The 27,614-nt window shown below is 38.1% G+C and overlaps 1 protein-coding gene across 3 annotated transcripts in view; it reads left to right on the top strand.

Moving 5' to 3' along the window:
* oprl1 (opiate receptor-like 1) overlaps positions 1-27,614 on the top strand; it is a 76,069-nt gene that overhangs the window by 10,703 nt on the left and 37,752 nt on the right. The gene's annotated exons all lie outside the window — the stretch shown is intronic.

The raw sequence follows: 27,614 nt of genomic DNA, 5'->3' as shown, positions 1-27,614 counted from the left end.
CTGAAATCCTGCCTCCAGGATTTCAGACAAACATTCTGGATTTGTTGTAAGTTCGGTCTTCTGCAGCTTCTGTTTGTGTATGTCTATGATTATAATAGTCTTGAGAAAAAGACTCACGCCAATACAATAGTTTGCAGAACTTTAGCCTCGTTGAAAAGGCAAATATTTGGTAGCTGGAGGCATCTACGTTACACAGTCAAAACAACCAACAGGAAGCTCTGACCACGCTTTAGCTTGGCAGTAAAGTTCAGAAAAATTTGAGTTTTTCTCATATTCTGCTTTATACTTGTGAAATGTTCTATCAGGTTCAAACCAGGACTCAGGTTGGATACAATTATGTTTATATTAAAGCTAAATATTCTCTGTAAACTCTGAAAAAAAACCCTGTAACTTGTGGTGACCAAAATGTCAGTCAAAGTGTGTCACGGTGAAAAGCTTTGAGCTGCTTCCACATGACAACAAGCCTCATCACACCATGTCACCGTCTGAGGATCCTACACTTGTTATCCTTCAATTCCTGCTAAGAGTCACTGATAAATATCTGAGTTCTCCGAACGGCTTGTAAAATGTTTCTTCATAAACTCGTTCAACAGGCTACGTCTTTGTTCCCCATCCCGGTCTGCAGGATGAGTTGTCTGGTGCATTTGGCCTGAAGGTGAATGCAGTTGTGTCAGCTGGGAGTCGCCTCCCCTCCCTCGTGACGCTCTGAAGGGATAAACAGGCGTCGCTAATGGATGGATTGAAGAGATTTCTTCTCAGAGAAATATCTCTCACTTTCTGTTGCTTCTTTCATATAAACGTGTAATTGCTCAATCTGATTAAAAATCCGTGTCTAATTCACTGGTGCCAGCTCTGTCAGGCAATAACATCACAATGTCCAGAGAACAGTTTGGAAAAACGACAAGAAGCATTTTTTATTTCTACCGACCCTAAAAAATATCCAATTTTACCTGTCTTTTTTAAAGGTAGCATTTATTAGTGAAGAATATTCAATCGAATTTGATTCCACACAGTATTTCTGAATTATATTAATATTAGTATTGCTGTTAGGGCTGATAACTGATATTTACCGATACGACATATATAAACTCATTTTTCTACATTTTGTTCTTACCTTTTCATCACCATGGAAAAAACAACCATACCACTGAATTCACCACCACGTCTCTGCTTCAGTTACACTACCCACAATCCTTTGCTGCATCACTGTCACATGATCTACCTCTTCCATTTCTCCTCCAGAAACAAACAGCAACAAGATGGAAGTGAAAATTGGTTGTCAATATTGGCCCAGTTTCAGTTTCATTTATTGAGCCGACACCAATATGTTAAAATACGACTAATGTACTGATACCAATGTTAGATAACAGTCCAAAAATGTATCTTTTTATATCAGTTCATTCATTTAAGCTTGATTTGAAGGCTAAACTATTAACTACGTGACTCATAAACAGCTTCTTCCTTAGTGAAATTTTGAGTTTGTTACTTGCTGGTTGAGTTAATAATTTTAGCCTTTTTTTAAAGTGTCCTCGTTGAAGAAAGCCAAAGAAAAGAGTAAAGGAAACTATGCAAACAAATAAAGAATAACATTCAGTTAAGATAAATTGGATTCATCCTTTCTAAGCATATTGAAAGAAGCAACACTTAACCTACAATCTCATGTCCTTTGAAAGCAGAAATGCATTCTTACCGACACAATGCTCTTCCTTTTTGAGAGAATTTGGTTAAATAACAACTGTGGAAGAAAAACTCTCTTTTTCATACCAAGAGCAACTGAAATTTTTCTTTCCCCCGAAATATACTTAAAGTTTTGTCTCTGGCGGTGTGCCTACATTACGTGGAGAGAAAAACGAGCAAACAAAAGTCAGAGACAGAGCTGCGACATGTGGGAGCGCCATGAAGGCAGGAAGTCTTAGCAGTAGTTGAGAAACAGCTGATGCTGCTGCTTAGTCTTCCACTGAGATGGAGATTTACCAAAACTAAAAAGCCAGAAACACGCCAGGTGGAGCTCCATGTCACAGGTACAGGCGATGGAGAGTCAAAGGAAAAGGAAAACAGGAGCAGTAAACTTCAGGACAACACAAACAAACTGGGATAAAACATTTCAGGCAAAATATTGAAGTAAAATAAATAACTGGTGAGTTTTGGTTCACAGTTGTAACTAAAGTGGAGATGCTGATGCTGATCCATTGTCTGGGGGAAAAAAGCAAACAGTACAGCGTGTAAACATTAGATACTGTCTGTCAAACACGGGGGAGGAGGGCTGATGCTGTGGGGTGGGATGCAGCCACAGCAGCAGGACATTTTGGATTCAATCAGTCAACTCAAACATTGAACCAAATCCACAGCAGAATGGCTGGACGAGTAAAGAATGGCCCAGTCAAAGTCAAAATACTCATACATAGAAAATACTTGATTGTAATTTCTGGTGACAGTTAGTTGGATTCAGGACGCAGTCCTTATTTTTACAGGTTGGCTTATACTGATCCTGAAACCTCTACTTAAAAACTGCCTTTTGTGTGTTTCATTGTCTGATAATAAAATCAGGCTTAGTATAAACTCTTTTAAAAACATGTAAAGGCTAGAGATCATCTGGTGTCGTCCACTTTCTAAACAAAAATCAATAAAAGTCACAGAGATGCAGCGCCGCTGGGAAGCCCCTGAGTGTGTGTTGCTTTGATTTCCCCAGCCTCCCATTGGCTCTTCCCCTGACAGCACTTTGCATGTTTCCACCGCTCAGTGGTGTCAGAATGAAAACAGAGGAAAACCAAGAGAGTTGTAACTTTCAGCAGGAGCGTACCGCAGTGCAGATGTGTGTTTGAGTCACATCAGGAGCCATAAGCAGGGATTCCAGAGCATCTGTTCACTGCTGCTTATACAAAAGTGAACACAGAAAATATAACAGCCTGGAAGGAGACGGTGGACAGCTGGGGCTTCAAGTTGTCTTCCAAACATGGCTTTTTCTTCTTCTTGTTCTTAAGGGGGAAAAACGGCTGCCTGCTGGGGATCCTGTGAGAAAAATGGGCTCTGTTTCCATAACAACAGACAGGTTTTACAGTATAGAACGTAGCCAGCCGAAAGAATCACAATAACATTCCCCCTCAGAGGGAAAACAACAGAGAAAGGAGCAAAGTGAAAGAAAGAAAGAAATCTCGCATGGCTTCACAGAAACATGCCTTGAAGGAACCGGCTCAAGTGGAAATCATGTCTCAAAATAAGTGTGTTCAGAATCTCAACGCTACGCTCTGATTGGAGGAGATTTCTAATAAAAAACATCAACACATACAGGAGAGATAAAGTAATGATGAACCTTTATCGATCTCAATTTGTGGGTTCAGGGTGAAATGGCGTACTAGGAAAATCAACATCAAAATATTCACAAATATATAAAGAGTTTGTTTACAAAAGTCATTTATTGACAAAACCTTTAACATGGATGATAGACAGAGAGATTACTTTACTTATCCCAAGGATTCAAGTATCCAGTAACCAATAAAAACATAAAAAAACATACATGCATGAGTAGGTTAAAAATATATTACAACTAAGACACTATCAAAGTAAGAGTTTGCTGTTTAAATAACTGACTACAGAAGCTAACAGATAAAAGTGATAAATATTACAGATAAAATGAGCTTAAGCAGTTTTCACCTGTTCACTTTTCCACCATGTGAAGTTTTTTTTAAAATATTATTTTTATTAGTAATATGTTTTTCTACAATGTGTCTGTCTAATATTCATGATGATGTCCATTTTTTGTCTTCTGAACCTGCTACAATAGTAAATCATGGTATGAATGTTGGGCTAAACATTAGCCTTCAGATATATAAGCAACCGTTGTCATCTGTTGTCATCTGTTGTCAACTGTTGCAGCTAAGACTGTAGCGGAGGAAACAAAATGGCGAGGCACATTTTTAAGTTTAAATCAGTTAAAATCACAGACAAAAAAAAAATTTTGCTCACAAAGGCTGTGCAACATGTTGATTTATGACTAATTCTGACTAATGTTTGTGAAGGAAGAATGAACATGAAGACAGAAGTGACAATTCAAGCTAAATGACAGAACAGATAACATGTGAGTCAGTTAGAAGATTTCCATCAGGAGTTAAAGTAAATTTCCTTCATGCAGATCTACCGCTGTTTTAATCTTTGGAAAACATAAAAAAAACAAACAAGAAAAATCAAGTGAAAGTGAAGATTTGATTTATTTGAGGTATTTCTGTAACTTAGAGGACATCTGGTTCATCTAGCTGGGAGGCTTTAGATTCCTGTACTGCAGTTTGAACACCTGCTGAAGAAATGATTCGGTATTCTTAAACAGATGGACATTTCTTTCCACAACCAGCATCGAATTCTGATGCGAACCAAAACAACTAACTCTGGTCTAACCTCAGTGTTGGTTCAGTTAAAGTGAACTCTGGTCCGATTTGAAAGCGCATGTGAACACCTAGGAGACCGGAGACCGCTCCAAAAGCAGGAGGTGGACTACAGAGCAAGGCATTCTGGGTAGTTATAAACAAAACAAGAGCAAGAGTCTAGCACTAGCAGGCGAAATGGCGCTTGGTGTTTAACTAAAGACAAAAGAGAAATCCTGCAACTGCTTAAATCTGACACTTGCAGCTTTGTTTATGTTTCATGTCTTCTTTTGGTGTTGTTTTGTTCAATGATTCTTGGTGCAGCGCCTCCACAGGCGAGGAGGGTACAGGCTTTTATTGGGTTTGACTCGGAGCATTGTGAAAAGGTAACAAATGTTGAACCTTTGGTTCCAAATCAAAGTGAATCTACTGGGCTTTCCTATCATTCAGCTGGAGGTTGTTACCTAACTGCTTAGTTAAATCCAGGTGGCAACTTCTCTTTTGGCCAGGAAGAGCATATTTAAATTAGTCTCCATTTTATGGATGGAGCAAGATTAAATTATTTGTCGAGCATTAAGGATTTGTGCTGTAAATTTAAAGCACCGCCGAACATCTCAGAAAGATGATGTTAGGCAGTCCAAATGTTTCAAAGGAAACAAACAAGAAGATTAACTTGTGGGTTGAGGAGCCTTTTAAGAAACTAATGGAAGAAGAAGCAAACAAGCGATTCATCTCTCATTAGCAGGAAAACGTTTGGTGCCGTTTGACTTTAGCTTGTCAAACAGCAACAGAAATGGACTCCATTTCTTTGGAGTCGTAGCCGTGAGCATTTGATTGAATTACCAGGATAAAGCATTTTACAGCCAGGAACCGGGTTCAGCTGGTATCAGGAACATGTTGGGACAGGCTATCACTGTCAAACTAAAGGCGCATGTCTTCCATTAGTTACAGTTTAAATGCTGTTTCATATTACAGTTTTACAGGTTAGACAAAATGAAATAACAGTAACTGTAAACTTTAGGGTTCCAGGATACACATGTTCTGGTTTGTACCAAAATAATTTCAATCTGACTTTGTTCAAAAACACACCACAGACCTAATCTGATCTGTTTAATTCTCTCTCCTGTTTTCTCACATAAACTCTTTTTTTATTTCAGCCAATTTCTCAACAAAGCCAAACTCATTTACATATTTTCTTACTTTCACTGTCGCAGAGATAACTCACAGTTTTTAAATAAAAAATTGGTCCATTAAGACTATGTTAGTAATTGTGGCCATTTTTAAACCATTAGAATTGAGTTTCTCTTTACTAATAATAAAAATCCTGATCCTGTTTTAGAGTATTTTGTGGGTTGACGCTTTAAACATCACTTTAATACAATGTTCCTGCTGTTTTTGTTTTAGCTCTTGTTTTCTCTGGATTGGATTCAGGCAGTGGCTAGACGTAACCATCAGGATCTTTGGTTGTTTGTTGTTTTGATTATTTCATTCTGTGTTCCTTAATGTCTTTCTTTGATTAAATCATTTCACTTTAGTTCAGTTCTGAGTGTTTCTAGTTTATTATGTTAATTTCCTGTCCAGTTTATTTATGTTTCTTAGGTCTAGTCATTCTTTAGTGTTAGATTCATTTCCTAGTCTGATGTGTGCTCTCACTCGCCCCATGTGCCATTTTCTCTCTCTCTCACTTCACACCTGCAGCTGGTTAGCTCATCAGCCCAGGTTTTTCTTCAGATTTCTCCTCCCAGTACTCAAATCCTTCTCTTGCTGGTTCCTCTTGTTATATCCAGTTATTCTCCCTGTTTCTTCTCTGCTGGATTTTTCATTGGATTTCTGTTTATTGTTCTGCTCTGGCTCCCTGTCATTTTTGTAAGTTTGTTCATCATTTTTTCATTAAACATTTTTCATTATGATCCATGATCCCAGCTCCTGTCTGCATTTTGGTTCCACCAACAAACATAACTTTACAGTAACAGAACACTTCAAAAACACATTTCATCAAGTGTTTGTTTACTTTCTCAGGTAAATATCTTAGTACACTTCAAATACGACTAACTTACAAAGAACTTTTCAGGAAGATGTAGGAGTTAGTTTTAAATAAATATTTCATTGATATTGATGAAAGAATACTACTTCCACTGGTAGAATATATCATTTACAATGTGGGGAAAATGTTTCATTATAAGTGAAATAATTTTCAAATGCAGATTCTAAAAACTTTTTCATAAATATTAAGCAACTATTGAATTTAAACAAGCTCCTACGTCTTGCTAATAAATTATTGTAAGTTCGTCTTGTTGTATTTCAAGTGTACTAAGGTATTTTCACTACAAACTAAGATTGGTAAGATTTAAATCTTTTTCAGCTTCATTCCTCTGTTCACCTGCTGGATTCTAACGGAGCAAAAACTCACCTTTAAAACTCTACCTTAATGTGCATTAGTGCACACAATGAAAACCTTCTTTGAACTATCACAGAAGCCAACATCAAGTCTTCCTTATTTCCAATCAGCTCTATGGAGAAAGAATGATGCTACTGGATTGGCTGCTTTGGTAACGCCAGCCAATCGCATCCCAAGCTGCATTCTCCTTAAATATTAGATGTGCTTTACAAAAAGACCCATAAATAGGCTAATTTCCTAAATAATTTGAACTTGTGTTGAACAGAAAACAGAAAAATTGTGTGTCATGTTGTTTTCTGTTGGAGAGGAGAAGAAAGGCCAGCTTCCACTACCAGCAGGACCAGTTTTTGCATGATGATTTTCCAGGCTCTTAATAACTGAAGCTATTAAAGCCAGCCTCTTTTATAGCCTGGTGTGGCCGTGTGTGCAGCCATTGCAGCCAGTATTTTTGGGATTATTCCTCTCTCAGCCCTTCCTGTTGTTTGGTGTCTGGATACAAAGAAGACATTTCTAGTTTGGCTTAGAGCCGAGGAAACAACTGGAAAGGTAATCAGGCACAGATGGTTTGACAAAAAGCTGTTACAGTTACAAAAAAAAAAAAAAACGTGTTCATGTCTGGTTTGACCTCTCGTCAGCCTGCTCTTCATGTTCATTAGCAGCTGTTGTTCCTTTTAAATAGTTAAAAAAGATGGTTCAATATCTTATAAAACGATTTATTATCCTGAATCTGCAGCTCTTTCTTTTTAACGGCACACAGGAGTGTCGTTATCGCTCCTCTGATGGAATCTGTTTACTTATTAGTTGCTCCTTCATGCATCTCAAAGCGTAATCCTAATGCGAGCTGCATCTCCTGATATCCTGCATGACATGTGATGCACTAGTTAAGAAAGGGAACACTGAGATGTTTTATCTGCTGAGTTCTGCCTGAGTTTTGGAAAAAGTGGGGATTGACTGCAGGTGACACTCTGAAACTTATGACACCATTTCAGGGTCATTGTAGATAAAAAAAAAAAAAAGTAAAAAAAAGGTGTACATTTTTGCCAAAAATTCAGAAAATTAGAGATTAATCTAAGAAATTTTCTAGGAAAATTTTTTGACAAAATTTTTGACAAAACTTTTGACGTTTGTAACTCAGAAAGTTTCCAAAAGTTGAAAGGTTTTGATCTCTGAAACTCTGAAATTTCCTTTTTTTTTCATAAAATTTCTGAGATTAATCTCAAAATTTATGAGTTTTTGGTAGACATTTACTATTTTTCTAACTACAATGGCCCTTACACACTGTTGTAGCAATTGGGTGCAATATGTTTTAAGGAGGGCTGCACCGATTGCAGTTTTTTGGTTGATCACAGATTACAGAGCTTTAAAAAGCCTGACCTGCCGACTCCAATTTTGGCTGATTCCATTTTTTTTCTCTGAAATGTCACTATATATAACATGAAAGCCACAGTATGGTGACTATTGTTAACTGCAAATGTGCAGATGTGACCATGATTGGCCGCTCTGTCAGACTAACCTCTCTTATTGGACAGCAGAAGAGGTCAGAGGTTGATCTTTAGGCTGGTCACTGTAATCCCCAAGTTAAGGAAGTTAGTTTTAGTTTTAAGATGATGAATAAATGGTGTATTTTTCTTCATACTCCCAGGATTCAGTAGAGGTGCTGACAGAAACACAGGAGAAGTCACAGAGACAGAAGGGTTAATGTGATTTCGTGTTGATTTTGTTGTCTAATTTAGTTTGATGTTGTGTGTGATTTTGTGTCCCCCTTCTTGTTTTATTAGTAATCTGATAAGTATAACAAACACTGATTACTGCATTTGTTCCATGACTATTATGATTATGTGGAAATCTAAACTGAAAAGCAAATCGTTTCATCTCATTTGTGATCATTAAAACTGTAGAAGATGCAGGTTTCTGCAGACGATTCTATCTGCACCTGCTCATAAGCTATCCACATCATGTATGTGCATGTGTGTGTGTGCGTGTGTGTGTGTCTGCACATACATGCCACAGGGTAATGACTGTGTCTTCCTCCTTGCTAATGACCACAGTGAATTATGGGGCCATTTACTGTGAACTGCAGATGAATCCCTCCCTACTGAGAGCAGAGAGTCAGACTGTGTGTGTGTGTGGGGGGGTGTGTGTGTTTGTGTGGGGACACCAGTTATAGCTGGTTGTCACATGACTTCCCTATTTCTATAAAACAGACAGACTAATTTGCATATATTAAGGGGATGCATGCTCTTCATCCCTGCAGCTCTCTGCTCTGAGTCTGACTTTTCTAAAATATATTTTGGAATCAGTCCTAATATTAAGAGTCAAAAATAAAAACATCAAAAATGATTGAACACAACTGACTGTTTATGTCAAGGGAAGGGCTAAAACAAGATCTTAAAATGTGTGCCTTTTAGAAAGTCCATCCTACTTGGATGAACAACATGACTTTGTGGATTCCTCCACCATTTTGGAAGAATGGAAATATTTATGTCAAACACAGAAACAGAGACAACCTGTTATGATGGGTCTGTTGACGGAAGAGACTAACTGATGGCTGCTTTACTCACCTGACAGATGCTTTGGATGCAGAACTTTCAACGTGACTAAACAGCTAATATGTGTCGAAAGCGAAAGTAACGCTCCAGAACAGCAGCAGTGAACGCACCATCTGTGAACCTCCACAGGAGGCCTTAGTGTTCACTCTTCAGCTCCTACAACTGGAGCGTTACACACAAGCACCATGGCCAGGCATGATAAACCAAGCTGGTTTCATTCCAGGCATTAAAAATAAAAATGTTTCTGTGAAGTCGGTACAAAACGTAGCAGTAACGGTGAATACGTTCTGCTGGATGGCATTGTTTTCAGACATCGCCTGTGGCCTTTATGTTTCGCTGTTCAGCTGCAGGGGTTTGCTGCTGTGTGCTTACAGGTTGCTGATTGGCTGGTCCAGCTGTGTGGTTGTCATCACAACCGTGTGCATATGTTACAACTTGCGGTAGAGTCCCCGAAGACCGAGAGTCGGGAGTTTTGCCGGAGACCAAACACAGCATGTGGATTTGTTTTTGTTTTGTTTTCCTTTTCTGAGGCCTAATTATGTTAAACAGAGTTCAACACACTTCTGCTTTCAGGGATAGAGTGGAGATAGATTAACATTTCTACTTTTGTTTTTGTGAAGCTAATGGCTTCCACAGGAAATGCAGCTTAGGAAGCTGACGTCCAATCCAGGAGCACCATTTATTTTCCTTGGTGCTGATTGGCTGTTAGTGTTTGCAGTAGTTCTAAGGCGGTTTGGACTGTGTGGATTAATGCTCCTCAAAGGGGCGGTGTGATGTAAAATGGATGTTTTTTTTTTTTGTTTTTTTTTATAGCTTTGCATCATGTTATAATTCAATTCCCTCATCAGAAACATACCTGGAGTGTTCCCTTGATTCCTTCATGGATGTTTGAGAAATCCTTTAATCTCCATGGCAACCATTCAGCTGTGCAAAACACCTGGGTGGACATAGCTCCGCCTTCCAGAGTAACGGTGGTCCTCAAAGCAACCAGGCTCGGCAGTATTGGGGGGCGTTGGGAGGCACTGCCCGGCCACAGAGGAGAGATGTGACGACTTCCTGAAGGCGGAGTTTCATAAAGAGCAGGAGTTTTTAAAGTGACAGAGACGCGTTAAATTACAAAGTCAAATTTCTTTCAAGTCCTATTTAATATGACAACTGAAGTTCACATAGTTACTTGATTGTGCTGTAAAATAGTAATTCCCCGTTAAGGTATATTTGATGTTTGAACTTCTAAAATAGGACGTGTAGTTGTACTGCAGTCCTGTTGGACTCAACTAAAGGAACATTCCACATTTATTAGCCAGTTCCCATTAAAAGACAAACTGAAAAAGTTGCCTTGTAGTATTATTTTTCTGTCGACGGCATAGGACTTGAAACTGACATAATATTACTATGTGAAAAATGTGCTTTGAAAAACTAAAGGATCATGATGGAGGAGGCCACTACTGAGTTACTAACACTACACACACTTGAAAACATGCAGAGCATCATTAGTTTATACCAATCTGACAGAAAGCATAAAAATCCAGCTGTAAGCCTAATATACTCTACCAGATTTATTACATAAAATTTTCCAACCATAACTTAAATAATTTTGTTGTGATCACCTTCTTCCGCTCCAGATCTTCCCTGAAATTATTCAGTTGCAAATGTAGAGGCCGTAAAATCGTCTCTTTAACGTGAATTACTAAAGAGTGTGCTGCAAAAGTCAAACTTTTATAAAAGGTGATACACGAGGGGAATAATAAACTTTCATGGCTTCACTGACATGGCTGGAGCTCTTTACTTGTTTTGCTCCTTTAGCTCAGCTGCTGTAATTTCTGTAGGTATTTGGAGAGAGTTCCTGCGGACGTTTAAAGCCACAGAATCGGTTTTCACTCCACAGCAGAGCACCAGTCCCTCAGCCGCCCTGCAGTTTCAGCTTGATAGTGATTGATGGATGGTCTTTCTCTTTCATGATTGCAGGTTTTCTTTTCTTTAAGGGTCATGAAGCTGCGTGAGTCAAAACTGTTACCCTTAAGGGACAAGCAGGAAATAGATTGGGGATTTTTCAGGAGTGCGGTGATGAAACTGACACAGCTTTATTTGTTCTCTGATCCCTTCTGTCAGTGTGTCATTTACAGGTTGATATATTTATAATCTTTAAAGATTTTTACAAACATGGTTCTTAATGGTGGACTGCACAGTGGTGCAGCAGGCAGGACTGTTGCCTTGATCTTTCTGCACAGAGTTTGCATGTTCTCCATGTGCATAGTGGGTTCTCTCTGGGTTCTCTTGTAATTTCAGTAAGTGGTGTTTCTGCAAAATGTAAAGCTGTGGTAACTAAAAGCATGCAACCCTTATTTATTTTAAATTTTTCATCAAACTGAAGCGACGTGAGACTTCCTGAGCTACCAGCTGTCTCCTCTGGAATCTGCTAACATTTGGGTCCATCCTGCATCATCCATCATCGTGAATCATTCTCCCAACTGGCTGGGGTTCTGATAGTTTTTAGTTTTACAGTTTTTAGTTTTACTTCTAGAAGTTATGTTTTTAAATAAGCTACTGATGGGATTGATGTTATTTTATCCGTTCAGTTTTCAAGTGTTTCAGTGTTTTTCTGAACAAATCCTTCAGAAATGTGGACAGTGAACTCAGTGACCAGTTCCCAACTGGTTACCAGTCTGTGTTTCCCAGTGGTCTGATGAGGCTGATGGATGAATATTGAGGGTCCTGCATTGTCTCTGCTGCAAATCCTTTTTCTATTCTTACTGGATTCTCTTCTTTTGTCCACATTGAAGGAGACTGAATTATTCTGATTGCAACAGCACCAGTGTAGTGAACCTCTGTCAACGTCAGCCAGCTAACAGAAAGCAGAAGAAAAGGAAGGAGAGATCAGATGGAGGGGAGAGGAAAATGAGCGGGACAAGCTAATTTCTTTTTTGTCCCTTTGTCCCTCATTATCTGCTGCAGCTTTGATCTTTGCTGTCATTTTTTCTCTGCATGTCGGCGCTTCCTCTTTGTTTTGCTCCATCCAGTCTCACTCTTTGTAAATAAGTTAATGAGTTCTCTGGATCTTCTGATCTGCACACAAATTTGTGTTGACTTTCATTAATGTGAAATGCATATGATGGCTCAAGTCCTACAAATGACTGTGGAACGCCAAGCGAATGAAATGCAAGGTAAAACAATAATTCATCACAATGTTAAAGTGCAGCATTTAAAAAAGCAGAGATTGAATACATGTTAATTACATTGGTGTCATGCATTCATTTTATCTCTGTCTATATACATACTGTGGCTGAGTATATATATATATATATATATAATTTATTTTTTTTATATATATATATATACTCATATGAGAGTTATTTTATCTGAATAATTGATTAATCATCTAAAGAATCGATAGAATAACATGATACAAATGTGAAGTGCTGTGAATGCTTTCTGGTTGGACTGTAGTTTCTAATTTTACATGGTCAGTGACAGAATAACATGAATAATTTTTAATGATATTGTCAAAAAAAAACACCCAAAAAACAGATGAATACCCAACAGTGGTAAATGTGTCGGTGCATTTCGTTAACAAGCATCTTGATAATAGTTGCGGTGAAAACCCAGTCAGGCTTGTTTCAACTGGATCTTGAGAGACACAAAGAGAGGACTTCAATGACAAGTGTGAGGTGAAACAAATCGAAACTGGAGAAGAGCAGAAAGACACCATCAGATATAATAAGACAGAAGTGTTTGAAGAACTGGAGCCAATAGCAGATCTGAGAGGGGGGAGGAGATTGAGGAAGATAAGTGGATTTTGAACTACTCACGTAATTGGGTACTTGTTGGTGTTAGCAGGCGGGAGACGGGTCAAACTCTGCAACAGCTTCTGCTTCAGAAATCTGTTATCTTCTGATTCAGAGAGAAACTGATGGCAAATTAACAGAGAAGGACAGAGGAGCAAGAGAGAAATGTAGTGAAGATATTTTTTCCAAGCTAGCTGTTAGCCATGTCCCATCGCTGTGTAACCAGAGTAACGCAGAATAGTTGAACCAAAGATTCTCTTTAAGGAGCGTTTCTTAATTATTTTCCGTAATGTCCCTATATACAGTACAGACCAAAGGTTTGGACACACCTTCTCATTGAATTCAATTAGAAAGTGTGTCCAAACTTTTGGTCTGTAGTGTGTATATATATATATATATATATATATATATATATATATATATATATATATATATATATATATATATATTCAACCTTTGCGTCAATCCTGTGTTAGCTTTGTTAACACCAAAATGTCCGTTGGCTGCTTCTTCTCCTGGCTTTAACAGGCAGCCTGTATATTAATTTGATCACTGCTGCCACCCAGTGGCCGGAGGCTTGTTTATCAGTTAAACATGGATAATAAAATTTGTAAAGTCCTCCTGCTGTTGTGCCTCCCACTATTTGAGAAATGCTGCATATTTAGCTAGCGACTGTGGGGGAACAGAATGAGGTGAAAGCTGAGCCCATGTTTGATGGAGAATTAAAATATTGTGACATCAATTATCTGGCAAATAGATGTGTTTGTTTCTGGAAAGCTCATCTGTAACAATGATACTGAATCACTCTATGTAGCAAGCATGCAAATCATTCTGAATTAAACATAAACCTCTATAGATTTATGTATGATATTTCTGTTATTTCTGTTTATTATGATATTTACAGCAGTTTTCTAACTGGATACAACATAGTCACTTGATTGTCTATTAAATGGCACTATGTGGCTGTAAATACATATTACTGCTCCTTTAAGACACAATCCAAACAAGGAGGAAGAAAATGATAAAAAAAAAACAATAAATAAAAATAACTTCTCAGTTTTTATGTTTACGCTTTTTCATGTTTGCATAGGCACAGAGGTAATACTATAAGAAGAGTGGCAAAGTTATGGAAAAGGTTAACGGGGTGAAGAAGTAAACAAGAAGTTGAACCAGAACAACAGATTGAGCAGCAAAGAGAGATTAAATAGGAGAAGACAGGAGGCAGGAGAGGGGAAACATCAGGCAGAAAGAGGGGAGGGGCGGACTGAGCCAAGAAGATAAAAATGTGAGGATAGAGGGGCGATAAACGGATAAGAGCGTGACCTCTCGATCTACGTGGAAACCCTCAGGAGGGAGAAGTGATGATTCACAGCCTCACAGGGAAACTGCAACAGGATTTAGTTGGAGGAGCAGAAATATGACGTGGTTGAAAATCTGAAAGACCAACAAGCAGGTTCTCTTTAGCACATCCTGTCCTCACCAGACAAAGGATTGGGCTAGCATCGCTGTATTTTTAAATCTAACGTTTGGGTAAAGTAGAAATGTTCACATAATTTTCATCGCTAACCATTAAACCCTGAAATGGTTTGCAGTTTATCACAAAATGGACCTGAAACTGTTGACAATTTTTAGCTCTCAGATGATCCTGATTAGCAGCAGAGCCACAGGTCGCTGATCTGTTCCTGTCCTGCACCGGTTTGTAATTAGATGGGCTTTGAATTTACCCAATGACTCATGGAGCACCATCAAAACCCTATCAAAACTAATTTCATGCATGATTACACCCATGCCCTGGGAACAATGGTTTGATGATAGGTATATGATGACTTGCAGGGGTTGTGAACTTAGCCAGGAGGTAGATGGTGACGCTGTGCTGTAGATGCGTCACAAAGGTGAAACGGCAAATGAAGAAGAAAAAACATAGTCACATGTCGAATATGTAATATAATATCAAACATATTATTGAAATTTATTAAGGGAAAATCAATAACTTGCTTCACATGTAAATATTTAGGGTTTGCACGATATTGCTATAAATGTGTTATCAAGTCACAGTTTTCAAACATTCATGTTTTAAAAATCCTTTGAACATACATTTATAAAGGAAGTATGTTTGGTTTGTGAAACTTCTGACAAAATAATCCTCAAGACAAGTAAAAAAGAAATAAAAATTGGTATAATTTAATTTTATTGCTCCCAAAAAATGCAGTTGCCACTTTAACTAGACAGACTAAAAAGACACACAACTTCTGTCTCGGTTCTGATATTAAACTTTTTCACTTTTTACTGCTTTAGGAATCTGGAAATTATTACTAAATACCAACAAACTTGTTGAGGTCCACAAGGCTCTTCCCAAAATCTAATCTGATTTTTTATTTTAATTTTAATTTTCCAAAGACATTACACACAGAAGAGGAGTGTTTGAAGGTGTTGCCTTACAAAAACATCGATTAAAAACCTCAATGCCATTCAGAATGGCAAAACATCAGAATCAGCCGGGTTTTCAAAAATTGTTTTAAGGGGCATCAGTCTAACTTTGTGTAAATTTCCAATTTTGAAGAAAATGGTAAAAAAAAAAAAAAAAGGAAATATTATTGGTTGCCTGAAACTGAACAGAATTGCTCTGATTTATCATCTGTCTGATATTTTTAGTGCATTAATATTTAATTTCCACTTCCCAATTTTTTGGGGGGATTGCTCTTCATAAGTCACTAAATGATGTCAAGCTACCTGAATTTGCTCATATCTAAAATACGCCCCGAAAGCAGGGTGGTTTCCATGACAACAAGAGAATCTAAGACTCCATAAACATCTGTACCAGGCCATCAATAATTGACCGCTGTAACAAACAGAAAGATGTTTGTTGGAGTTTTCTATTCAGTTTAAAAATTCATTGTATAAACTAAAAATCTTCATGCAGCAGCAACACAACGCATCAGCAAACAAACCTTTCCACATTCCTGAGAAGGAAAATTGATAACATGAAGGTAAACATTTAATATTTGAATCTGAGAAAAGGCAATACAGATATGAAACCTAATTTATTGCATTCACCTTGATTTGAACCACTAGACTTTATCAAATAATAACAATTATTAATTGTTTCACGTTCCAGGAACATTTTATCATCATTATTGTCTTCTGTTTTTAGAGGACAGAAACATCTCAGTCATGAGCCACAAAGAATGACTCAAAATGTTGCAGCGCTATTCTCAGAGGGGGCGAGGACGTAACCAGTCAGAGTACACTGTGTCTATATCAACAGCCTTGATGGAAAGCCAGGACCTTCTGCTTGCCCCTGGCTCACAAGCATCCTGGCTGCAACCACGAGTTGAAAGGTTTTGTATTAATGCACAATATTTGCCGGCAGACGTAAGTCAGCAATCACAAGGACAGAGCGCTAATATTTCTGCAGTAGCTTTAGGTGAAGCTAGTCAGGGCATGAAAAAGCCGTCAAATAAGGAGATGCAAGTAAACCAAGCAAACTCGCTGCCTCCGCACGCTCTTGTCTAGATTTATAGAAAAATCATTCATTATTTACAGGCAGCTGAGGGATGTTGTTGTACGCATTACTGCAGCAACGTGTGGAAGAAAAGTGTAGCTGTGTAGGCGTGTGTGTGTAGAGTGTGTGTGCTCAGCTGCAGAGGCAGGAACTGTGACAGGATGGCAGGTGAGGCTCTAATGAACACCTCATCCCACGGCGCGGTCTCCATCTCTATAATGTCCTCAGATCTCACTTCAAGGCGCTCTTTTCCGGGTAATGAGGGTCGGATTCCACCCACTCTTCATGACAGAGAGTGCATATGTGAACCAGAGGGGACAGGAAGCCTTCATGCAGAGGTCTACGCAGCAAAACCAGATTTATAATTGAGCAGTTAAAGTCATTATTGCTCCTTTTGCCGCAGGTCTGTGTGTGTCGATGTGTTTTGAAGGTGAGCTGCGGTTTAGACTTTACCACTTATTAGGTGTGGGCCATTATGAGAGACAGTACGATAACCTTGGGAAAAAATATCACCATGTCATTGTTTTATGATTTCAAAACACAAACCATAAATATAATTATAATCTAATTATATACAGATAATTACTGGATGCCCAGAAAGGCCCTGGCTTGTATTCTCATTGTGTTTCTGTGCAATGACAAAAAAGATATTTTAATTCTGAAAGAAAATGCAACTAATATTGGAAAATTTAAATACATAACCATCATTAGAATGAATTAGTGTTTTAAATCAGTCAGGTTTATTTGTATGACACATTTTAGCAAAGATTTATGAAGAGCTTTACATCATAAAAACACAAAAACAAAAAGTCATATAAACAACATTCAGTGGACAGTTGAGAAACCAGTGACATTACATTTTGTCAAGACCCATCATCAAAATTATCAGTACAAAATGTTGCTGAACAAATTTTTTTTTTTGCCATTTTTAAACACAAGTCTTTGGTGCTCACGTTTGAATTCGTCACCAGATTTCTCTCCTCCATCGTTTGCATCAGTTGCTGAGAAATCCAACGTTTTGGAGTTCTGAACAAATTCCTGCCTCCATTCTGGCCAGTGTTGGTGTGGGTGATGTTTTCCAGGCGATGGTGGAAACAGTGGTAGGAGTTCGCCCTGTAATCGGTGGGTTGCTGAATAAATGTAGCTTGAGCCGTTCTGGGGTCTCTGGACTTGGTAAAGAGCTTCACAGGTACAAGTCGGTACCATTTATCAGCGCTACAATTGTTTACTGTCGCTACATGCTTGAAACAGAGAAGTGAATGCTGCAATCAAAGACTCAATGCAAAACTTTGTCAAATTAATTTGAATAGTGGTCTGAACTTAGCTAATGCAGTTTGATAAGCAGGAATTTAAGTATGACTGAAATGAAATTACTATTTCAAAGTTCCTTGAGGTGACATGTCATCAAATGGAGATATACATAGAAACTGAACTGAATTTAATTATTTCCACATTTCTTCTTATGATGATACCTTGACTTTATAGGATTCCTATAAATTAGTTCATAATATTTGTTAAAACCTTCCCAACTGTGAAGTACAGAAATTGAATTACAATTATGAATTACATGAGAAACTTGGGCAACTTTGAGGAAAGTAATAAAATAATTCTTTAAGAAATATTGTTGTGATAAAACTAATTTTGTTACTCCAAAATTTGGCAATTTTTCTAAGTATTTAGACTGAAGTGACACATCAAGTATCTTTTTATACATTGTATATAAACTTCTGATTTCAACTGAACCACCAGCCTCACAATCCTGATCATTCAGATCTACTTTTAATTCCTAAACCGTGTAAAATCGTCAAATCATTTATTAACTCGGTTCTGTTCTGGTTCTGGTTCCAGCTACTGTGGTACCAGCAGTACAACAATCACTGGCAACTGATTGTATTGTTGCAACCTGCAGCTACTTCAAGAATCAGATGTATCAGTGTAGAAAAATATTTTATAAAACGCACCAAAATGATATTGCACAGAGCTGAAACGAAGCAAGTCTGCATAAATCAGACTAAAAAGGTGCAAAAGCATTTCCCCCTTGGTTTTGGATGGCTTCCAAATGCAGCTGATGTGGATATTGATTTCCTGTTGGCTTCTAAAAGAATTACTTGTCTTCTTTTCTGTCTTACAGCCTGCTAGGCCAGCACATCTGTAGGAGGAACGGTGCAATCCAATAACGTCTACTCAGTGAAATAAAAGGGACAGAGCGATTAGAGTTCAACAAGTTGTGAAGATTAAAAGAGGAGATCACATAAAATTTACTTCTGTTTTTATTTAATGTGAGTTACAAGGACTAGGGATGGTCCTGGTTACTGTGTTCAGACCGCAGTCACTGAAATCTATTTTCACAGATTGGTTGTGTGTTATGTAGACATAGAAGACATCTTCTGGAAGCGATTATCTGATCAAACAGAGGAGACTTGGCTCAACATCAGTCTGTGGTCTGAGAACGTAACATGGCATCTCTCGCAATTTCGTCTCCTGAGTGCATCACCTGCTGAGCTTTGATGCTCTGGTGTGTGTAGAGTCAACAACACAACATCAGTGATGCAGACCTGAAAACGAAGTGACCCTCCCTCCCCACAGCCTCTGTGCCTCTGCAGAGGGAGAGAGGAGTCTCTCCTGCCTTCAAGGCCTCATTAATCTCATTCGCCTCTCTGGAAATCATATAGAGCCTTCCTCTCATTTCTGCCATTAGCAGAAACAATGTGAACATGTAACTCCTCTTTTTCCCAGCAATTCTTTCCTATATAAACTCTTTAAAAGTGCCACAGCACTCCTGGGCCTGCAGTCCCACACTCTTTCCATGAAATGACAAATCAATTCAGTGAGCAGTTAGACTAAGTAGTGACACTGGACATTAGAAGTTCAGATGTCTTTGGTAAAGTCGATAGCGTTTGCTTCTCATACACTTTTGGTTGATCTCAGATCATTCTGAGTCAGATGTTGTGTGATGACAATGAGAGGTTAGGCTGACTTTACCTGCTGATGTTGGATGTCAGAAACTGAATTTATTAATATCTGGTGAATGTGAATTTTTATGTTGCCTTTTGTTGGGACGTTGTCCTTTCTTGAAAGCAAATCAAAATTTAGCGAAACCTAGAAATAGAGGGAAAACAAATCAATTAAGTGGGCCTACAGAGGATTAATTTATTCTAAAAACAGTGAACTTTCTTTCTGCGAGTAAACAAGTGAACAATGAAATGTTTCATCTGTCCACATATTCCACACTTGCAGCGTCACTGCAGGGTAAATTCAGCGTTCAGTGAATTAGTTGTGGTTCTTCCTGGACTGGTCTAGCTTCTGGCCTCAAATAACTTAAGCTCAGCATTAGGAACATAAATACCTTTTATGTTCAGGGCTGATGTTTTTTTTTACTAAAGATATCAACTTTGCTGATTCTCTCCTGTTGATTTGACTATTTTGAATCACATAAAGGACTGGAACCCCTGTGGACTGTTGGATAGTGGTTAACATCTTTGAGACTGAAGAGTTTGCTCTAGACTGTTGGACAGTCGTTCCTACCTTGAGATATGGGCCTCCAAAGTGAAGGGGTCAGTTCAGGATGTCTACTGGGTTCAACCTGTTGGAGTTTTTCTGGACAAATTACAGACCCTTCAGAAGGAAGTAGAGGCATCAGAGATCTCTTGTCTGAAAGACAGGATGAATTTTAGCAGAGAAACCAAGCAATTGGTTTATAAAGAAAATTCAGCACTCTAATTTTGCCTTAGTTTGATTAGTCTTCCTCTGTATTTGGATAAATGGACATCATGGTTCTGATGGTGTTTTTACAGAAAGCAGGATGTAAGACTTCTTGTGCTTTGCTGGCTGGCACTTGAATTCGAGTGTCTTCATTAATCATTGTCACCTTGCAAATCATCATGTTCTGTAGTGTGGCTCTGACCCACTGCATGACTCTAACGTGTCTTTTTGGTATATCGATTGAAGGTGCAAATGGTTGTTATATGAAAAGGAGACAGTGCTGCATCTTTAGTGTAATTGGCCAAAAGCACCCACTTACAATCTGAAACGTAAAAATCTGATATTCCTAGAACCTCTCATGTATCAGACAAGAAGAGACTCTTTTCCTCTTATTGAGTTTTTTAAAGTCTTAGGTTTGTTTAGTCGTTCTAAGAAGCTTTAAACACAGCAAATCTAATGGGTTTTCCTCATCAACATGGACTTGGTTGCAACTAGAAATGAAACTGTTTCATCTCCATGTGTCAGAGCGGTGGTGAAGGGGGTGGAGCCACCATGGCATCACAGGTTCAATCCTGGCCAGTCAACCCTTACTGCATGTCTTCTCCCTCTCTGACAACCCACTTTCCTTTCAGTCCACTGGAAAATGAAGGCCACTAGAGCCCAAAAAACCCTTTTCATCTCCTACCCTATTTTTTATTTTTTTTGGCAGTTTATTGAAGCAGTGGTGGAAGAGGAAGGGGAGACAGGAGAGCAGTTTGGTTTTTCTTTTTGTCTACTTTTGCAGGAATCAAAAAATGCCATGATGGAGGAGCTTGATGCTTAGTTTCCAAAGTGTGTTCAATACAATTATTTGGTATAAAATGTGACATGGTGAAAAAGGAAAACTCTTTAAAACTAAATATGTAGGAAATTAAGTCCAGTTACTTCAGTAGTTTTCTATTCATAGACTTGTATCGGAGAGGGACCGAGTGTTATCATTGTAATGTTGCATCACTGTAACTGTACAGTTAACATGGAGGCTTCTTTCTTTCTCATTGCAGCGGATCCCTTCCTATTCACAGTTCAGATTCTCCAAACTCACCTATTCTTGGATTTGTCTGTGGAATGAAATTCTATTTGTTGAAAATAATTTTTTTTCTGAAAAGCACTTTTATTAGGTAGGACAATAAGTGCAGGTTGTTTAAAATATTCGGGAGAAAAATGTGCAGCTTAGAAAGCTAAAACAACTGGATGTTACGCTACTTGACACGCTGTTGGCTGACGTTTGCTAAGCAGCCAATCCAGGAGCACTAATAATTTTCCTTGCCGCTGATTGGCTGGACCCTGAAGTGCGAATTTGAGGAAGACTGTGGATGTTGGCTTTTATGAGATTATCAGGACATTTTCAGCTGTGTGTGTCAATGCAGATTAAGGAAAATTTTATGTTGGAATTCTTGGGGAAAAAAAGTTGTTTAAGCATTTTCTGAATAAATCAAGAATTTAGGCTGATTTTTGTCTCTAAATTGCAGTTGGAGTCGACTTTATTTCTAATTCCTCTTAATTCTTTGGAGCAATATGTATGGCCAAATCTGCTATATACTTTTGTATTGCTTTCATTTACATGACTATAACTTTTAATTTACATTAAACTGTCAAACACACACACCCTGCAGGATACATTGGTTTGTTTGTGTTTTATGTTTAATGTCCTCTCAGATTTTGCTCACCAGTTCAGAGAACAAATTTCAAAAAGCAAAGAGCAGAGCACAGAAGTATTGATTAGACTTTCTCGTTTTAAATTGTGTGAATCCGAATGCATCCCTAATTTGAAGAGATGTCATTGTGTGGATTCATATATCAGCAGAGGAGCCATTAGAAAATGGTGAGATCTGGTCTAAGCTTTTAATAAATCAAGGCTGCTGACAGAAAACCACCATCACCAACATTAATTATAATTTATTTAATTTTCCGGGGCAGTTTGTTGCTTTAAATTAGATTTTTTTCCCCAGTGAGAACTGGAGAGTTGAATAAAGGCAGAAGATTTAATTCATATAGGGAGTAAATGGATTATTTAAAAGTTGTTTATGCTTGCTGCTTGCAATATTTTCTGAGATAAGGTCAACAAGATTTCATTTTGGGTTAATTTAATTTCTTATTCTCAGCAACTCTGTGACTTCTACCCCAGTTTATTCAATTCTTCCTTTGAAAGAGTTTTAGCTTTTTTCTCTGGAGTACCGATTGAATGGTAATACGGCGAAACACAATTTCCTTCTTGTTGTGCTGTAAAATATATCCACTGTAGCTCATCTAGCAGGAGTTTCACTAACAAGCAGATCATTGTTCCCTGTAGTGGAAGGACATAAGAGTTTAGCAGCTTACTGGTCTGGGTCATTCTGTGGATCATTCAAATGATGCCTGGGAGCAAATAGATCTGCAGACAGATTAAGAAAAGGCTCAGCAAGTGACAGAGTCTTCAACCACATGCAGAAGTTTTAGAAGCAGGAAGGAAAAGTGTGATTATTTTTTGTGCTGTAACAGATGGGCAATTTTAACTCATAGCAATATTTATTAAGACTAATTTGAAACAGATGTTCAATGATGATTTATTGTTACATATAAAAATGTAAAGAACGAATTAGCTTCATGTATTTAAGATAATTGAAATAATATTTATTCACAAAACTCCATCCTGACCTGGAATACATAAATAGCATCCTGGTTCTACATATATTATGTACAGAAAAATTACCACAATATTTTTTGATAATTATTATGATACTGTTTCCAGTTAAACATCTATTCTTGAGTATAATACTGTGTTTCGATTTAAACTGAAATAATAAAAAATTTAAAGTAGTATAAATACGGTAACTATTGAGATATATTTCTGAAATTTGCACAATCCACATAAAACTACAATAAGCAGCTCCTATAATAAATATTATTTTTAGATAAATTGTCACCTGACATGTCCAACTCCTCTGAAGAAAAGCATTGCTCCCAGTAAAAACAACCAATCAGAGCCAAGAGGAGGGACTTAGTGTTGTCAATCATCCTCATATACTCACTGCAGAGGAACAATTTACTGTTGGAGGAAAACTGTTTATCTGCCATCAACAGTGGACATGCTAACTTAACATTCATTACTATGCTGGCTGCAGGGCAGTTTGTTTCTGGTTCGCATTGGCAGAAGGAACTTGAGTTTTTTCACAGATTATCTGCCTCATATGAAACTCTCATCAACTCCAGAGTCTTTTGTTGAAGCTCTTTTGCAGCCAGGCTTCAACCTTTGATATGGAAATGCTTTTTGTTGACGCCTAAAACAATCAGAGTTCAGCCTGACTCATGGTTGATGGGAGAAGAAAGATGAAAACTAATGAGCAGGTTTACCTTAAGATCCTCCACAGTGGAGGAGTCAAAGTTGTTTAAAAAGATATTATGTAGAGTCTGCAAAATTCACCTCTTCAAGTATGCTTTTAATAGTTTGGTGCATTGTTACATAATTAAGTCTTGGATAATTACCGCGTACTTGAGAAACCAGACTATGTGAGTGTGTCTGCTGTAAGTTAATGTGTGGCTGGCTGCAGCATCAGAAAATAATATAACATTGTGTGATTTGGGGCTGAATGTACAGCAGCAATAATAAACAATGGTAATATTTAATTTTGTATGAACTGAACTCAAAGATTTTAAGATGAAGATGATCATTACTGGGGCTCTGGGGATCACATCACATTGTTAGGTTAAGTAATAGAAGTTGCACTTTATGGATTTGGTTTAACAACCTGAAGCTTCTTTTGAACATGTAGTGGTTAGTAAAGCACAATACTTGGAAAAGCAGGATTTAGTATCATCATAATGAAAAGCAGCGGTAAAGAAAACCTAATACATTACATGGGAAAGCTCTATTGTGTTCAGAAAAGGCTTTTTTTCTGCTGCTGTTTGAGGTGTCAAAATCGTGTTAAAATCAGAAGATTACAAAGTCATTCTCCAGATAAATGTGCTATTGAAAGGTCTTTTGGCAATAAAAGGCCTATAAAAGAGATTCTGAACAGGTCTGAAATGAATCCTGCACCACATCTCATTGAAAACCATTAAAGGAGCTTAAATTGGTCGTGGCAGAAATTACTTTTGCTCTGAAGAGCTTTAGCCTGTAGCAGTAAATAGGTGTAAAGAAAAAGTATAGAGCAGAAGTAAGTTGCTACACCTAAACATTGAGAGGATTTGAGTTTCCAGCAACCCGTATTCTAGTAGTTATTAGACTTTACCCAAATGTCTCAGCAATAAGATGATATAACTAGATTTAGCTAAATCTTAAATATCTAAATTTTCTTGCAGGAGATCAATGAATATATAATTGTAAATCACATTGTAAATACAGTTTACAATGATTACATTTCCATTTTGTGTGTATTTGGTACTAATAAAATGTTTAATCTCAGAGATGAACTACATATCTTCTTGTAGATTACTGAAAAATCTCATCCTTACGGTGGCCCTGAGGTGCAAACCACAGCATTAATGAAACGGAAAGGGTGTGTCCCAGTTGGAGACCTGAGAGATCGCTGATTGGACGGCCCGTTGTTGTGATGCGTTATAGCGTCCGCCATATTGAAAGTGGCTTATCTATCAGTGAGCGAATACAAGTAAATGGACTGAACTTCGTAAAGTGCCCTTCTGCAAAGCATTTCAAGTTAATGAATGCCACTGACACAATCTCTCACACATCATTATAGGAGTGAAGACAAAAAAAAGGACAAAGTTTCAAACTTTTTGATGTGATTATTTAATTGTCTTGGGGCACAATAATTACATCAAAAGCACCGCTGTCCAATCAGGGATCTCTCAGGTCTCCAACTGGGACATACCCTTTCTGTTTCGTTAATGCTGTAGTTGTTTCGTTAATGCTGTAGTGGTTTCGTTAATGTTGTAGTGGTTTCGTTAATGCTGTAGTGGTTTCGTTAATGCTGTAGCGGTTTCGTTAATGCTGTAGCGGTTTCGTTAACGTTGTAGCGGTTTTGTTAATGCTGTAGCGGTTTCGTTAATGCTGTAGCGGTTTCGTTAACGTTGTAGCGGTTTTGTTAATGCTGTAGCGGTTTCGTTAATATTGTAGCGGTTTTGTTAATGTTGTAGTGGTTTTGTTAACGCTGTAGCGGTTTTGTTAATGCTGTAGTGGTTTCGTTAATGTTGTAGTGGTTTCGTTAAGGCGGTAGCGGTTTCGTTAAGGCTGTAGCGGTTTTGTTAATGCTGTAGCGGTTTCGTTAATGTTGTAGTGGTTTTGTTAATGTTGTAGTGGTTTCGTTAATGTTGTAGTGCAGGGGTGTCAAAGTCAAATGGACGGAGGGCCAAATAAAAAATCTAGCTACAAGCCGAGGGCCGGACTGATCGAATGTTCATTGAGATTTTTAAATGATGCGACGGTCTAGTGCAGCGGACCGCCTTCGTAAATTTCCTGCGGACGGGGTGGTTGTGAGGATCGAACGGGGCGCGCGTTGTGAGCGCTGCCAGAGGATCGAACGGGGGCCGGTTCTAATAATAGATCAAGATCATCCCAGGGAGAAAATCTTCGCTCGGATGTACATATGTGTTGTAGTGGTTTCGTGAATGTAGTAGTGGTTTCGTTAACGTTGTAGCAGTTTCGTAATGCTGTAGTGGTTTCGTTAACGTTTTAGCGGTTTCGTTAATGTAGTAGTGGTTTCGTTAACGTTGTAGCGGTTTCGTTAATGTAGTAGTGGTTTCGTTAATGTTGTAGTGGTTTCGTTAATGTTGTAGTGGTTTCGTTAATGTTGTAGTGGTTTCGTTAATGCTGTAGTGGTTTCGTTAACGTTGTAGCGGTTTCGTTAATGTAGTAGTGGTTTCGTTAATGTTGTAGTGGTTTCGTTAATGTTGTAGTGGTTTCGTTAATGTTGTAGTGGTTTCGTTAACGTTGTAGCAGTTTCGTTAACGTTGTAGCAGTTTCGTTAATGTAGTAGTGGTTTCGTTAATGTTGTAGCAGTTTCGTTAACGTTGTAGCAGTTTCGTTAACGTTGTAGCAGTTTCGTTAATGTAGTAGTGGTTTCGTTAATGTTGTAGCGGTTTCGTTAATGCTGTAGCGGTTTCGTTAATGCTGTAGCGGTTTTGTTAATGTTGTAGCGGTTTTGTTAATGCTGTAGCGGTTTTGTTAATGCTGTAGCGGTTTCGTTAATGCTGTAGCGGTTTTGTTAATGTTGTAGCGGTTTTGTTAATGCTGTAGCGGTTTCGTTAATGCTGTAGCGGTTTCGTTAACGTTGTAGCAGTTTCGTTAACGTTGTAGCAGTTTCGTTAATGCTGTAGCGGTTTCGTTAATGCTGTAGCGGTTTCGTTAATGTAGTAGTGGTTTCGTTAATGTTATAGTGGTTTCGTTAATGCTGTAGCGGTTTCCTTAATGCTGTAGTGGTTTCGTTAATGTTGTAGTGGTTTCGTTAATGTTGTAGTGGTTTCGTTAATGCTGTAGTGGTTTCGTTAATGTTGTAGTGGTTTCGTTAATGTTGTAGCAGTTTTGTTAATGCTGTAGCGGTTTTGTTAATGCTGTAGCGGTTTCGTTAATGCTGTAGCGGTTTCGTTAACGTTGTAGCAGTTTCGTTAACGTTGTAGCAGTTTCGTTAATGCTGTAGCGGTTTCGTTAATGCTGTAGCGGTTTCGTTAATGTTGTAGTGGTTTCGTTAATGTTATAGTGGTTTCGTTAATGTTATAGTGGTTTCGTTAATGTTATAGTGGTTTCGTTAATGCTGTAGCGGTTTCGTTAATGTTATAGTGGTTTCGTTAATGTTGTAGTGGTTTCGTTAATGCTGTAGGGGTTTCGTTAATGCGGTTTCGTTAACGTTGTAGCGGTTTCGTTAATGTAGTAGTGGTTTCGTTAATGTTGTAGTGGTTTCGTTAACGTTGTAGCGGTTTCGTTAATGCTGTAGTGGTTTCGTTAATGTTGTAGCTGTTTCGTTAATGTTGTAGCAGTTTCGTTAATGTTGTAGTGGTTTTGTTAATGTTGTAGCTGTTTCGTTAACGTTGTAGCAGTTTCGTTAATGCTGTAGTGGTTTCGTTAATGCTGTAGTGGTTTCGTTAATGTTGTAGTGGTTTCGTTAATGTTGTAGTGGTTTCGTTAATGTTGTAGTGGTTTCGTTAACGTTGTAGCAGTTTCGTTAATGCTGTAGTGGTTTCGTTAACGTTGTAGCGGTTTCGTTAATGCTGTAGTGGTTTCGTTAATGCTGTAGCGGTTTCGTTAATGTTGTAGCAGTTTCGTTAATGTTGTAGCTGTTTCGTTAACGTTGTAGCAGTTTCGTTAATGTTGTAGCGGTTTCGTTAATGCTGTAGCGGTTTCGTTAATGCTGTAGG

Source organism: Gambusia affinis, linkage group LG01 (assembly GCF_019740435.1).
Source record: "Gambusia affinis linkage group LG01, SWU_Gaff_1.0, whole genome shotgun sequence".
NCBI lineage: Eukaryota > Metazoa > Chordata > Actinopteri > Cyprinodontiformes > Poeciliidae > Gambusia > Gambusia affinis.
This window is presented reverse-complemented; position numbering and strand designations above follow the sequence as displayed.